At 39.2% G+C, this 12,602-nt stretch overlaps 1 pseudogene; it reads right to left on the bottom strand.

Annotated features, from left to right (window-relative positions):
- Window positions 1-3,245: 3,245 nt before the first annotated feature.
- On the bottom strand, window positions 3,246-3,952 carry LOC143678985 (SAP domain-containing ribonucleoprotein pseudogene; annotated as a pseudogene).
- Between the last annotated feature and the right edge of the window lie 8,650 nt (window positions 3,953-12,602).

Raw genomic sequence — 12,602 nt, 5'->3', positions numbered from 1 at the left:
CTGTTAAAGGAGCTCTTCTCCATTTAGCACTTTAGTAGTTGACTTTATGTATATGTTTATTTTATGGAAACTTAAGTGTAATAAATATAGTGGAGACTGCAGGGACGAATGAGGTCCCTCCCGAAAGCTAGGAGATAAGGCAAGCACATGAATTGAACACTATATAGAACTGAAGATTGTCAGTGAATGCGTCTTGTGCAGGAGAAGTACAACTCGTTTGAGTAAGTTCAAGAAGACCTATGGGACTAGGTGATGTTATCAATAAAGTTTAAATCTAAGTGTACAGGCTGGTGAAAGAATATAGAAGATGGACAATGAGGAACCTAGAATAAGGAAGTCAAAGAGAAATTTTTTCCTATTTAGTCAGCACTCCAGATCTGGTGGGCATAAATATTTCAGTAACTAGAGATATGTACTCTTGTTACCAGGCAAAGGTTGTGGATTCTTTTGTCTTATGTGCTCAATAACCAATTCCTGAGATACCAGAGATTCAACAGGAGAGGGAGTTTATTGCTACGTGCATAGTAGGAGAACAGATGGCCTAGCGGTCCAAAACTCTGTCTCCTGGAGTTTAGAGTATTCAAAGCTTTTAGGAATTTTACCAAGGGAAGATGAGATCATTCCAGATAGCAAGTTCAAAGCGAAAAAGAAGGTAGTGTTATCACTATCATTTTCATAGGAGGACATAAACTGAAAGGAGGGGAGGTAGACTATCACTTCAGTGCTAAAGGTGTAAGCCAAAAGGAAGGGAGACAAGTTAGATTTCAATGGCAGAATCTAGCTGATATTATTTACAAATGTCCAGGGCTGAAGCTAGTTAATGGCTGACTTTAAATTCTTCAGTAGCATTAGGGCCTTTGCCCTATAAGAAAACGTCCAGATAAAGGGGTTACAGCCCTTACAGTCACAAAGGCACGAGATAATGGCTTTTACAAACATTTCAGGTATCAGGGCAGCTGGATTACAATTTAGAAATTGCAGGTATTCCCTTCCGTTTACTCCAATATCCCAGAAAGCAAAAAGGAATATGATTCAGTAATCAAAATCATCCCTTAAATCCTCTGTGACACTGTCATGAGACAGGGATATTTTCCTGGTCTTGCTAGGGCCTGAATGAAACATCCTTTTCCTCTAGCCACCTCCCTTTGCTCTTTGTCCACCTTTGTTATGCAGTCCTCTGGTTGATATTTAGTTTCTGAATAGATTTTCCTATAGGAGAGAATGTCCTAACCTTTGCTCCTAAACTATTCTTGACTACTTTGTAGTTAATTTGTTTTATGCATCTGCGTTTTATGAGTTTGGCTCTTTTGAATCAAATCAATCACCAGTAGAGGTGATAATATTGTTTCTGAGTTCACAAAGCAGAGGGCTAGACTTCAACTGTAGTTACCCAGATTACTTCATTCCAAAAGTCTTTATCCTAAAGGAGCTTACTGTTCAGGGAGGCCCTGCTCAAGTAACCAGCCAGCATCATGAGTCTTCACCCTCTGCTCTCTTTTTTTAAAAATTTTTTAAAGAAAATGACAAGAAAGGAACACAAATATTCTTAACATACGATCATTCCGTTCTACATATATAATCAGTAAATCACAATATCATCACATAGTTGCATGTTCATCATCATGATCATTTCTTAGAACATTTGCATCCCTCTGCTCTCTTTTAACTGCAGCAGATAAAGGGTGTAACGGACAGTTTTGGTGGGGCAAGACCTAAGATTTAGCCTTTGTGAACTAGAAGAGGAAGATGTCACCTCTCCCTCCAAAATAACCACTTACATTTGGTTCTAGGATGCTGAACTTTCTGGAAGAAAATAGATGGGGACTCTTTAGGAGTCTTCCCTGAGTGAATCTTAGAAGAAGTTTAGAGGATCTGGGTTGGCCGCTGAAGGAATGGTCAACGGAAAGATAGAAGAAAACAGTAGGAATCCTTGAGAGAAAACTCACCGTAAAGGTGACAGGTGTTTGAACTGATGACTCAGCACACCAGGATATGTTTTGCTGCAAGTCAGTGTTTTGGGACCAGTGTGGGACTCATGCTTGAACCCCCTGTGATCTCTGTGCTCTGGTATTGTTTGGAGGCATATACCTCTGTATGTGAACATCTCCCACCTGTGTTGATGAACTTGGTGAAGTAATGAGTCTGGCTGTGTCAGGTATCTTCTTCCATACCGTAAAGTAATTACCCACCCCACCCACTTCCTAGTCCTCAGTTAGCTTTTATTCATCTCCCTGTCTTGCACAGGTAGAGCTGTTGTTTTTTTCTTGGATGTGGGTGAACTGGTAGAGGTTAGGATTGGGGAGAAATGGCCATTTAATAGATATTAAAGGTGGATAGGTAGTACTAGAACGCGATAGTAACTAGTGGGATTAGTCAACTGTAGGTCAATTATAAGACCCCTATTCTATACTCATCACTGTCCTTAGTTTTAGGGTTGGAATGGGGGAGTACAAAAAATACTGAAATGTTTCCTTTCCTGAGAGGCCTCAGTGTGGTTGGCGAGAAAGAATGCACCTTTAAGGAATAGATATTGGGTCAAAATTATAAAGTACCAAAAGGTGTGACATATAGCACCATATTAGCCCAGGCAGTTTTCAAAATTGAACAATTTGAATGCAATTGTGAACACTGAAACTAAGGACAGTGAGGAGCTCGTAGGGGTTCACGAAACTTTGGCGAAAAGTTGGTATTTAAGCCATGACTTGAGAATGGTAGGACTTTTTTTTTTTTTAAGAGAAATTGTAGTTTTACAGAAAAATTATGCATAAAATAGAGTTCCCATATACCACCCTGTTACTAACACCTGGCATTAGTGTTACGAATTCATGAAAGAACATTTTTATGATTGTACTGTTAACCATAGTTCATTTTTTACAAAAGGGTTCCTGTGTTATACATCTCTATGGGTTTTTTTAAAAATTTGTTCCATTAACATATGTACAACCTAAAATTTCTCCTTTTAACCATATCAAATATATAACTCACTGCTGTTAATTATGTTCACAATGGCTGCCATCACCACCATCCATTACCAAGACTACCCCAAATCGAAACTCTGTACATTTTTTTTTTTTTACAGTTTTTCCTTTTATTAACAAGCAAAATAGTTAAAACAAAACAAAACAAAAAACCTATGCACAATGACAACCTTAAATTTGGAACAGCAGTACTGCTGGAGTTCACAGATGTACCTGGGGTACATGCTCCCTCACTGCAAGACAAGACCTAGGCACATGACTGTGCATTTAGGTATATGTGACTAAGAAGAACCAGAGTGACTGAAACCACTGGAGAAGAGAAAGTATCAAGAACTTTTCATCAGGCAATCCCAAAGCGCTCTGCTCTTGTCCTCTTCTTTGCCTCTGTATCCTGTGTGGTTCCAGTTCCAGCTGAACTAGTGACAATCCCAAATCGCTCCTTCCACTTTTTCAGCTTTTCGTCATCTTCAGATTTTCTGGAGATTGAAGAAACATTCAAATCAAATCTTTGAGCTCTTTCCTTTAGCTTATCCAGGTTAACCATAGGTTTGGTGTCAGATGATGGGCTTTTTATTGGAACTGAAGAAATGCCAAACCTAGCTGCCCGACAGCTTTCTTACTCTCCAAGCTCACAGGAACATTGAATCATTCAGCTCTTTTCTGCATTCTCTCAGTCTGTGGTATTTCAGATGTATTTTTTACCACTTTCTTTTCTGCTGACACATCAATAGTTTTTTCAGGGAAGTTTTGGCAGGCAGTTCTAAGGGCTTTGGTTCTTCTTCCTCTGTTTCATCTCCCAGTACATCTTCTTCATTTGCCTCCTCTTCAGCATGCTCTTCAAGATATGCCTGGAGCCTGTTGATGAGATCTTGTTTAATTCCTTTGGTTTCCAAACCACAAGCACGACATTCCTGCTTTAGTTCAGCAAGCTTCAGCTTATGGAGCTCCACCGTCTCTGCCGCCATCTTGTTACCCCCTCCACTCCGAAACTCTGTACATTTTAAGCTTTAACTCTCTATTCCTTACCTCTTACTTTGTCACCTAGTAACATATAAGTCTAGATTCTGACTCGATGAATTTGCTTATTCTAATTTTTTCATATCAGTGAGATCATGTAGCATGAGTCATGTCTGGCTTATTTCACTCAGTATGATGTCTCCAAGTTTCGTCCATGTTGTCGCATGTATCAGAACGTCATTCCTTTTTAGGGATGTATACATTTTGTTTATCCGTTCATCAGTTGATGGACACTTGGGTTGCTTCCATCTTTTGGCAGTTGTGAATAATGCTGCTGTGATCATCAGTGTGCAAATTCTATTCTATCCCCTGCTTTCAATTCTTTGGGGTATTGTTCTAGTTTACTAGCTACTGGAATGCAACACACCAAAGACAGATTGGCTTTTAATAAAAGGGGATTTATTTAGTTAGTTCTTCAGAGGAAAGGCAGCTAACTTTCCACTGAGGTTCTTTCTTACGTGGGAAGGCACACAGGGTGGTCTCTGCTGGCCTTCTCTCCAGGCCTCTGGGTTCCAACAACTTTCCCTGGGGTGATTCGTTTCTGCATCCAAAGGCCTGGGCTGAGCTGTGAGTGCTGAGATGAGATATACTGAGCTGCTTGGGCTGTGCTATGTTGAGCTCTTTCATTTAAGCACCAGTCAATTAATCAAACGTCGTTCATTGCAGCAGGCACGCCTCCTAGCCACTGGAGATGTAATTAACAACAGATGAGGTTCCCATACCATTGGCTCATGTCCGCAGCAACAAAACTAGGTACCTTCACCTGGCCAAGTTGACAAATGAATCTAACTACCACAAGTATATACCTAGAAGTGAGATTGCCAAATCATACGGTAACTCTATACTTAACTTTCTGAGAAATGGCCAAACTGTCTTCCACAGCAGCTACACCATTTTACATTCCCACCAGCAGTAAATGAGTGTCCTTATTTCTCCACATCCTCTTCAACACTTGTAATTTTCTGTTTTTAAAGTAATAGCCATTCTAGTTTGTGTGAAATGACATTGCATTGTGGTTTTTATATGCATCCCTCATGGCTAAAATTGTTAAACATCTTTTCATGCTTTTTGCCATTTATGTGTCTTTTTGGAGACACAAAAGATTCAAATCTTTTGCCCATTAAAAAAAATTTTAATTGGGTTATTTGTCTTTTGTTATTGAGTTGAAATATTTCTGTATATATTCTGGATCTTAAAGCTTTACCACATAGATGACTTCCAAATATTTTCTCCCATGGGATAGGTTGTTTCACTTTCATGATAAAGTCTTTTGAGGCACAAAAGCTTAATTTTGAGTCCCATTTATCTATTTTTTTTCTGTTGCTTGTGCTTTGGGTGTTAAGGCTAAGTCTTAACACAAAGTCCTGAAGATGCTTTGCTCATTTTCCTCTAGGATTTTCATAGTGGTGACTCATATTTAGGTCTTTCATCCATTTTGAGTTGATATTGTATGTGGTTTGAGGTAGGGATCCTACTTCATTCTTTTGCAAATGGAAATCCAGTGTTTCCAGCACTATTTGTTGAAGAAGCTGTTCTTTCCCAATTGAGTGGTCTTTGCCCCTTAACAAAAATCAGTTGGCCATAAATATGAAGGTTGATTTCTGAGCTCTCAATTCAATTCCATTGGTCTATATGTCTGCCCTTCTGTCAGTACAATGCTGCTTTGATTACAGTGGTTTTGTAATAAGTTTTATTTTTTAATATTTTTATTGAGATTTCTTCATCATATACAGTCCATCCAAAGTATATAATCAGTGGCACACAATATATCACATAGTTGTGTATATATCACCATGATCATTTTTAGAACATTGCATCACTCTAGAAAAAGAAATAAAAAGATAAAAGAAGAAACTTATATATCCCATACCTCTTACCCCTCCCTCTTATTTGACCACTAGTATTTCAATCTACCCAATTTACTTTATATCCCTTATCTTCCCCCTATTATTTATTTATTTATTTTTCCTTATTTTTTTTACTCGTATGTCCATACTCTGGATAAAAGTTATATCAGATTACATTGCAAAAAGAAAGAAAGATGCATCAGACACAAGGTTTTCTTGTTACACGGTCACATTGTAAAAGGTATATCATTATACAGTTGTCTTCAAGAATCAGGGCTTTATTGGGATACAGTTAAACAATTTCAGGCACTTCTCTCTAGCCACTCCAGTATACCATAAACTAGAAGGGTTTCTATATAATGCATAAGAATAACCTCTAGGATAACCTCTCGATTCTACTTGAAATCTTTCAGCCACTGAAACTTTATTTGTCTCATTTTTCTCTTCCCAGTTTTGATTAAGAAAGTTTTCTCTATCCCATGATGCCAGGTCCTGGCTCATCCCGGGAGTTCTGTCCCACATTGCAAGTGAGATTTATACCTCTGGGAGTCATGTCCCACATAGAGGAGAGGTCAGTGAATTCACTTGCAGAGTTAGCTTAGAGAGAGAGGCCACATCTGAGCAACAAAAGAGGTTCTCTGGGGGTGATTATTAGGCATAATTATAAGTAGAGTTAGGTTCTCCTTTTCAGCAATAAGTTTCATAGGGGCAAGCCCCAATATCAAGGGCTCAACCTATTGAATTGGTTGTCCCCACTGCTTGTGAGAACATTGAAATTCCCCAGATGGGGAAATTTAATATTTCCTCCTTTCTCCCCAATCCCCCAACGGGGCTTTGTAAATACTTTTTTATTTTCTGCCCAGACTCTAGGATGTATTAGGGCATCACACAAACCTGAACAAACCAACAAGATCTCATGCCCTAAACTGGACAAACCAGCAAGATCTCATGCCCTATTCAAGAGTCCATATGATTATGGTGTTCAAATAAACTGATCATGCAAGTTGAATTGGATAATGTGCTACCCAAAATATAAATTTTGCACCTAATAAACATCTCTTCCTTTGGTGTAATAAGTTTTACAATGGAAGTGTAAGGCTTCCAAATTCATTCTTCTTTTTCAAGATGGCTTCGGCCATTGGGGACCCATCACCCTTCCATATAAATTTGATTATTGGACTTTCCATTTCTTCGATTGAATTTACAGATTCAGCAAATCCAAATCGAAATGCCAGAGAAGGCTATCAGCATTTTGATTTGGATTCACTGAATCTGTAAATTGCCTTGAATAGGATTGACATCTTACCAATTTAGTCTTCTAATCCATGAAGGCAAAATATCTGTCCATTTATTTAGGTCTTCTTTGATTTCCTTTAGCATTCTGTATAGTTTTCTGTGTACAGGACCTTTATATCCTTCATTAGATTTGTTCTTGGATATTTGATTCTTTGAGTTCCTATTTCAAATGAAATTTTTCTCTTGATTTATTCTTTCAATTGTTCATTATTAATGTATAGAAACACTACTGTTTTTGTTTGTTTGTTTGTTTGTTTCCCTTTTGATGTTGTACCCTGACACTTTGCTGAATTCGTTTATGTGCTCTTGAAGCTTTTTAATGGATTTTTCAGGATTTTCTGTATATAGGGTTGTGTCATCTGCAAACAGGGAAAGTTTTACTTCTCCCTTTCTAATTTGGATGCCTTTTATCTCTTTTTCTTGACGTTGTTTTGGCTAAAACTTGCAGTACAATGCTTAATAACAGTAGTGGCAGTGGGCATCCTTGTCTTGTTCCAGATCTTAGAGGGAAAGCTTTCAGTCTTAGATCATTAAGTAAGATGTTAGCTGTGGGCTTTTCATAAATGTCTTTTATCAGGTTAAGGAAATTTCCTTCTTTTCACAGTTTTTAAAGTGTTTTTATCAAGAAGCATGCTGGGTTTTGTCAATTGCCTTTTCTGCATCAGTGCAGAAGTTCATGTGCCTTTTTTGCCTTCATTTTGTTAAGTACCATATTACATTAACTGATTTTCTTATGTTAAACCACCCTGGCATACCTAGGATTAATCCCACTTGATCATGGTGCATAATTCTTTTAATGTGCTGTTAGACTTGTTTGCTAGTATTTTATTGAGGATTTTTACATTTCTATTCATAAGAGATATTGGTTTATAATATTATTTTCTTGTGGCATCTTTATCTGGCTTTGGTATGAGGATGATCTAATTCCCTTTTGAACCAGTTTTAACATCTTACTGTTCCTCATTAATTAATGAATTAAATACAATCCTTAATGTATATTCATTTTATATTTGCCTGATAGATGTAATGCTCTCTTTTTGAAATTTATAGTTTAGCAATAAAATTTTTCTGAGGTTAGGTGTAGAGAAGGAGGGAGAAAAGGCCAAGGACTGAGCCTCAGGAAATATCCACATCAGGAAAGGAAAAGACAGAGAAGGACTGTTAGAGAGAATTGCATGTTCCAGAGGATTAGTGGCATCCTAAGATCCATGGAAGCAGAGACTGTCAAAGGAGAAGCATTAAATGCTCCTGAGGAATCATAGAGAATTGGGATTATAAAACATCCAGGAAATTTTGTGAGTAAGAAGTCACCGGTGCCTCCAAAACTGATTTCTATGGAGTGATGGGGACAGGAACCAGACTGTAGAGTTAAGGAGAGAAGGGTCTGTGAAGGCATAGACAGGGGGATGTTGGCCATGAAGGGTGTTTGATGATGACTAAGAGACAATAAAATCCCACAATGAATTAATCAAAGTCAGAATCCAATATATATGCCTGTTGATTTGTGGTTTAATGTAGTGGAAGAGACTGATGATAGAGGCAAGGGAAGATGAAAACAGACCTGTAAGAAAAAAAAGAGAGGTTGGAATAAAAAGTACAGATGGAAGGTGAAATTCAGGAAGAGGAGGAATTCATCTTTCTCTAAGACTGGTGGAAAGAGAGGCATAAAGTTACAGAAAGATTAAAGTTTTTTCTACTTCATTTACTTTATTAAAGCAGCTGAGGCTGTTCTCTCTAGAGAGCTACAGTCTTTTCAGTAGATGGTGATGTCATAGGGGTAAGGCACAGGCCTGAAATAATTTCTGTGGAGTGTATACAATGGAATAAACCACAAATGAGTGAGAGAACTAAGAATCCCTCTTTCTACCCAGGCCCAACCCATGGAGGAAGGAGAATAGGCATTTTTAGAATCTGCCCCTCTTGACCACTCAATACCTGCTACTTTAGAAAGTTCTGGCCCTGCATAGGTTGAGTTCAATTGAGCCAGAGGTTGCCTGGGCCTGAAGAGCTCCGTCGACCAGGGAATTTGGGGGACTGCAGACCCACCAGCCCTACCTGGCCCAAGTCATGGTGAAGCTCAGATCAGCACAGACAAGTGCGCCTGCACCACAACTCTTACGTTGTGATCGGGGGTCTATTTGGGGGGCAGAGGAGTTGGATGGGGATGGAGTGGGTCTTTTGTCTCTTTTCTGCCCTCCTTTTCCTCCTCATGCCCCCGCCAGTCCTTCAAAAAAGACATTAGTCTGGACTGTGCTATGTCTCAGAGCTCTCCTCTGACCATTTCTGCTCAGCTCAGGAGTGCTGGGTCAGGCAGGAATTTGTTTCCAAAGACAAAATCTACTATCCCTCAAATTTCTAGTATCCCCCAAAGGAAAAGAATCAATGTGGAGATCTTTCTTTTGTATTCTCACATACTCTGGCCCCTGCCTTAGCCACTCTATGTCAGGACCTCTATTGATTCTTAAAAACATATATGTGTGACTATAATAATAGCAAGCATTATTGAGTCTAACAATGTGCCTGATGCTATGTTAAGCACTTTGCGTGCATTATCTTATTTAATATATTTAATAACAACTCTATAATCCTCTGTGTTAGGTACTTTTTTTACTTTAGGTGCATAATTTTACTATCCTCCTTCTCCTCTTAAGTTTCAGAGAGGTAAAATACATACCCAAGTTCACACATCTCAGATTTGAACCATGTCATTTGACTACAGAGCATGTGGCTTTTTTTGGGGGGGGCAGGATTTAGAGGTTCATTATTAGTCTATGTGAGACTAAAAATTCAAAGCAAATTCAATTTTGCTTAAGGGAACATTATGTATATAGTAAAAAATTCTTGGTATTACAACATGCCTCATATAATCAATTTCAAACAATAGAGAATTACATTTTTTTGTGTGTCACTGTTACAAGAGACAATAAACAGGGGTGCAAGGGTAGTTCAGTGGTAGAATTCTCACCTGCCATGTGGGAGACCTGGGCTCAATTCCAGGCCCATGCGGTTCCCCCCAAAAACAAACAAACAAACCAAAAATCAAACAAACAAAACATTCAACAAATGGTGCTGCAATGACAGGATACTCACACAGAAAAAGAAGGAAATGTAACCTCCACTATATAACATACGAAAAGATAAAAAAAGAAAGAGAGAAGAGAAAATAAACAAATTCACCGAGCATGTGGTCTTATCTGCTATACTATACTGCCACCCAATATTCCAGAAAATGTGACTTTCCTGGGATCATTGAGCCTAATCGAGAGCCACCATAAGCATTAGTTAAATTGGTTCTGCTTCCCTGCTTCCCACCCCACCATATTTTGTCTGGGAGCTGGGGTGGGAGGTGGGGTATATCTTTTCCTTATTTTCTCTCTTCGTTCCTTTAGCTATGACAGTGCTTTTTTCCTGTGGGAAATGGGTCAAGTCGGTTATCCCTGATACCCAAGATGAATTTCATGTGGAAGCAGATTCTGAGCATTGCCCCATACAGAAAGGGTGGAGCAGTAGCCCTTCATTGCAGGGGCAGGGGGAGGCTATAGTTCCTGGGCTCTGGGTTCCAGAATTCTGTAGCCTCAGCTGTGGTGCCTTTCAAGGGAAGACTTTCAGAGTCTGTGAGCAGCTGCATGGAGCCTGGGGCCCTTAGGGACTGAGCCACATCAGAAGAGCTAGCTGTTTGACATTGTGGGACCTGAACAGAGAAAATTCAGGGGCCTGCAGGATTTGAGTGCAGGCACCTTTTATTAGGAGGTTTGGGGTCTGCCTTTATGTTTGTGTGTGTGTGTCCCTAGAAAGAGACCCATGGACCGAGAAGAGAAGGCTGCTGAAACAAGATGCTGCTTGGGCTGGTCACAGCGCTGAAGTGGTTGTTTGTGTTCAGACCTTGACTGCTCTGTAGAGGGGAGTAAACATTTCTGGCAAAAAGCTTGAGAAAGAAGAGTCCTTGGAGGCTTGAAAGAGAGGTGCTTTCAGCAAACCCCTGGGTCAGAGATTGGCTGAGGTGCTCCAGAGCCAGGGATCCCAGAAAATGATGTCTCTGCTAGAAAGCCTCTTCTGGGCAAGGGTGAGAGTGAACATCTGACCTGAGGGAGGGTGGGCTGGGGGTGGGGGGAACATGGGCAAAGTACTTACTGGTGGGTGCAGGGAGTGCCCTTTCTTCCCAACGTATCTGACAAAAAGCCCACTGCAGGTTAGGTCAAGTCATATGTTGCACCTTCAGCAATGCCTGCTCTGACACCTTCTCCCTACAAACTTAATGTCTTTTATGGAATTCTCAAGAATTGCTTATGCCTCTTTTGCTTGCCTCACTTTGCCTTATGATTATTTTTTACTCCAATTAAGATCTAGATTTTTAAAACTTTTCTTTTATTGTGAAATATGACATTTAAACAGAAAAGCTGTACATTTCCAAGTACATTTTAACAGATTGTTATAGAACAAATTTTATAGTTTGGTATGGGTTACAGTGCCACGATTTTTTGTGTTTTCTTCAAGCTGCTCCAAGACACTGGAGACCAAACTAAAAATCAATATAATGACTCAGCAGTCATACTGATTTGTTAAATCCTATCTTCTCTATTATACTCCTTCTTCTCTTTAAATAGCATATATACATAAAAGCAGTAAATTTCAAAGTACATTTCAACAGTTAGTTGTAGAACAGATATCTGAGTTTGGTATGGGTTGCAATTCCACAATTTTAGGTTTTTATTTCTAACTGCTTTAAAGTACTGGAGGCTAAAAGAAATATCAGTGTAATGGTTCAGCAATCATACTCGTTTGTTAAACCTGGCGTTCTCTATGTAACTCCGTCTTCACCTTTGATCTTTCTCACATTCTGTAGGGGTATTTGGGCTATGCCCATTCTAACTTTTTCATGTTGCAAGGGGCTGTCGAAATGAAAAGATGAAAGCAGAGGTGGGACGAGTAAAAAAGAACCCAGGGCAAGAGTAAGTATTAACAACTATGACAACTGCTAATGATTACTAGGTTTTGACCATGTATCAGGGACCAACTGACTGTTTCAGGTGTATGACCTAATTTAATATTCACAACAATCCTACAAGGTTATTCTTATTTTATAGACTCTGAAGCCAAGCCTCAGAGAAGAATACTTCCAAAGTCACATGGCTGGTAAGTGACAATACCAGGATTGAGCACAAGCCTGTTGGCCTTGGGACCCCAGCTCTGAACTGTTCAACCATATGGCTACCAGCGTCCCTGTTGCATTTTCCTATAGTACCTGTACTTCTTTTTTGAGCGTTTTGGCAGACTTTTAATTATTTAATGGATTATTTGAAATTATTTGTTTAATAACTGTCATCACTGATATAGAACGTAAGCTCCAAGAAGGCAAGGTCACACTGATTTCATATCTTCAGTTGTATCCCTGGCTCCTAGAACAATGTGTGACACCTCGTAGGGACTCTAACAATGTATAATCACTGGATGACTGACCAACAAA

This window comes from Tamandua tetradactyla, chromosome 4 (assembly GCF_023851605.1).
Source record: "Tamandua tetradactyla isolate mTamTet1 chromosome 4, mTamTet1.pri, whole genome shotgun sequence".
Classification (NCBI taxonomy): Eukaryota; Metazoa; Chordata; class Mammalia; order Pilosa; family Myrmecophagidae; genus Tamandua; species Tamandua tetradactyla.
The sequence above is the reverse complement of the archived record's forward strand: the minus strand, read 5'-3'. Positions and strand labels throughout refer to the sequence as shown.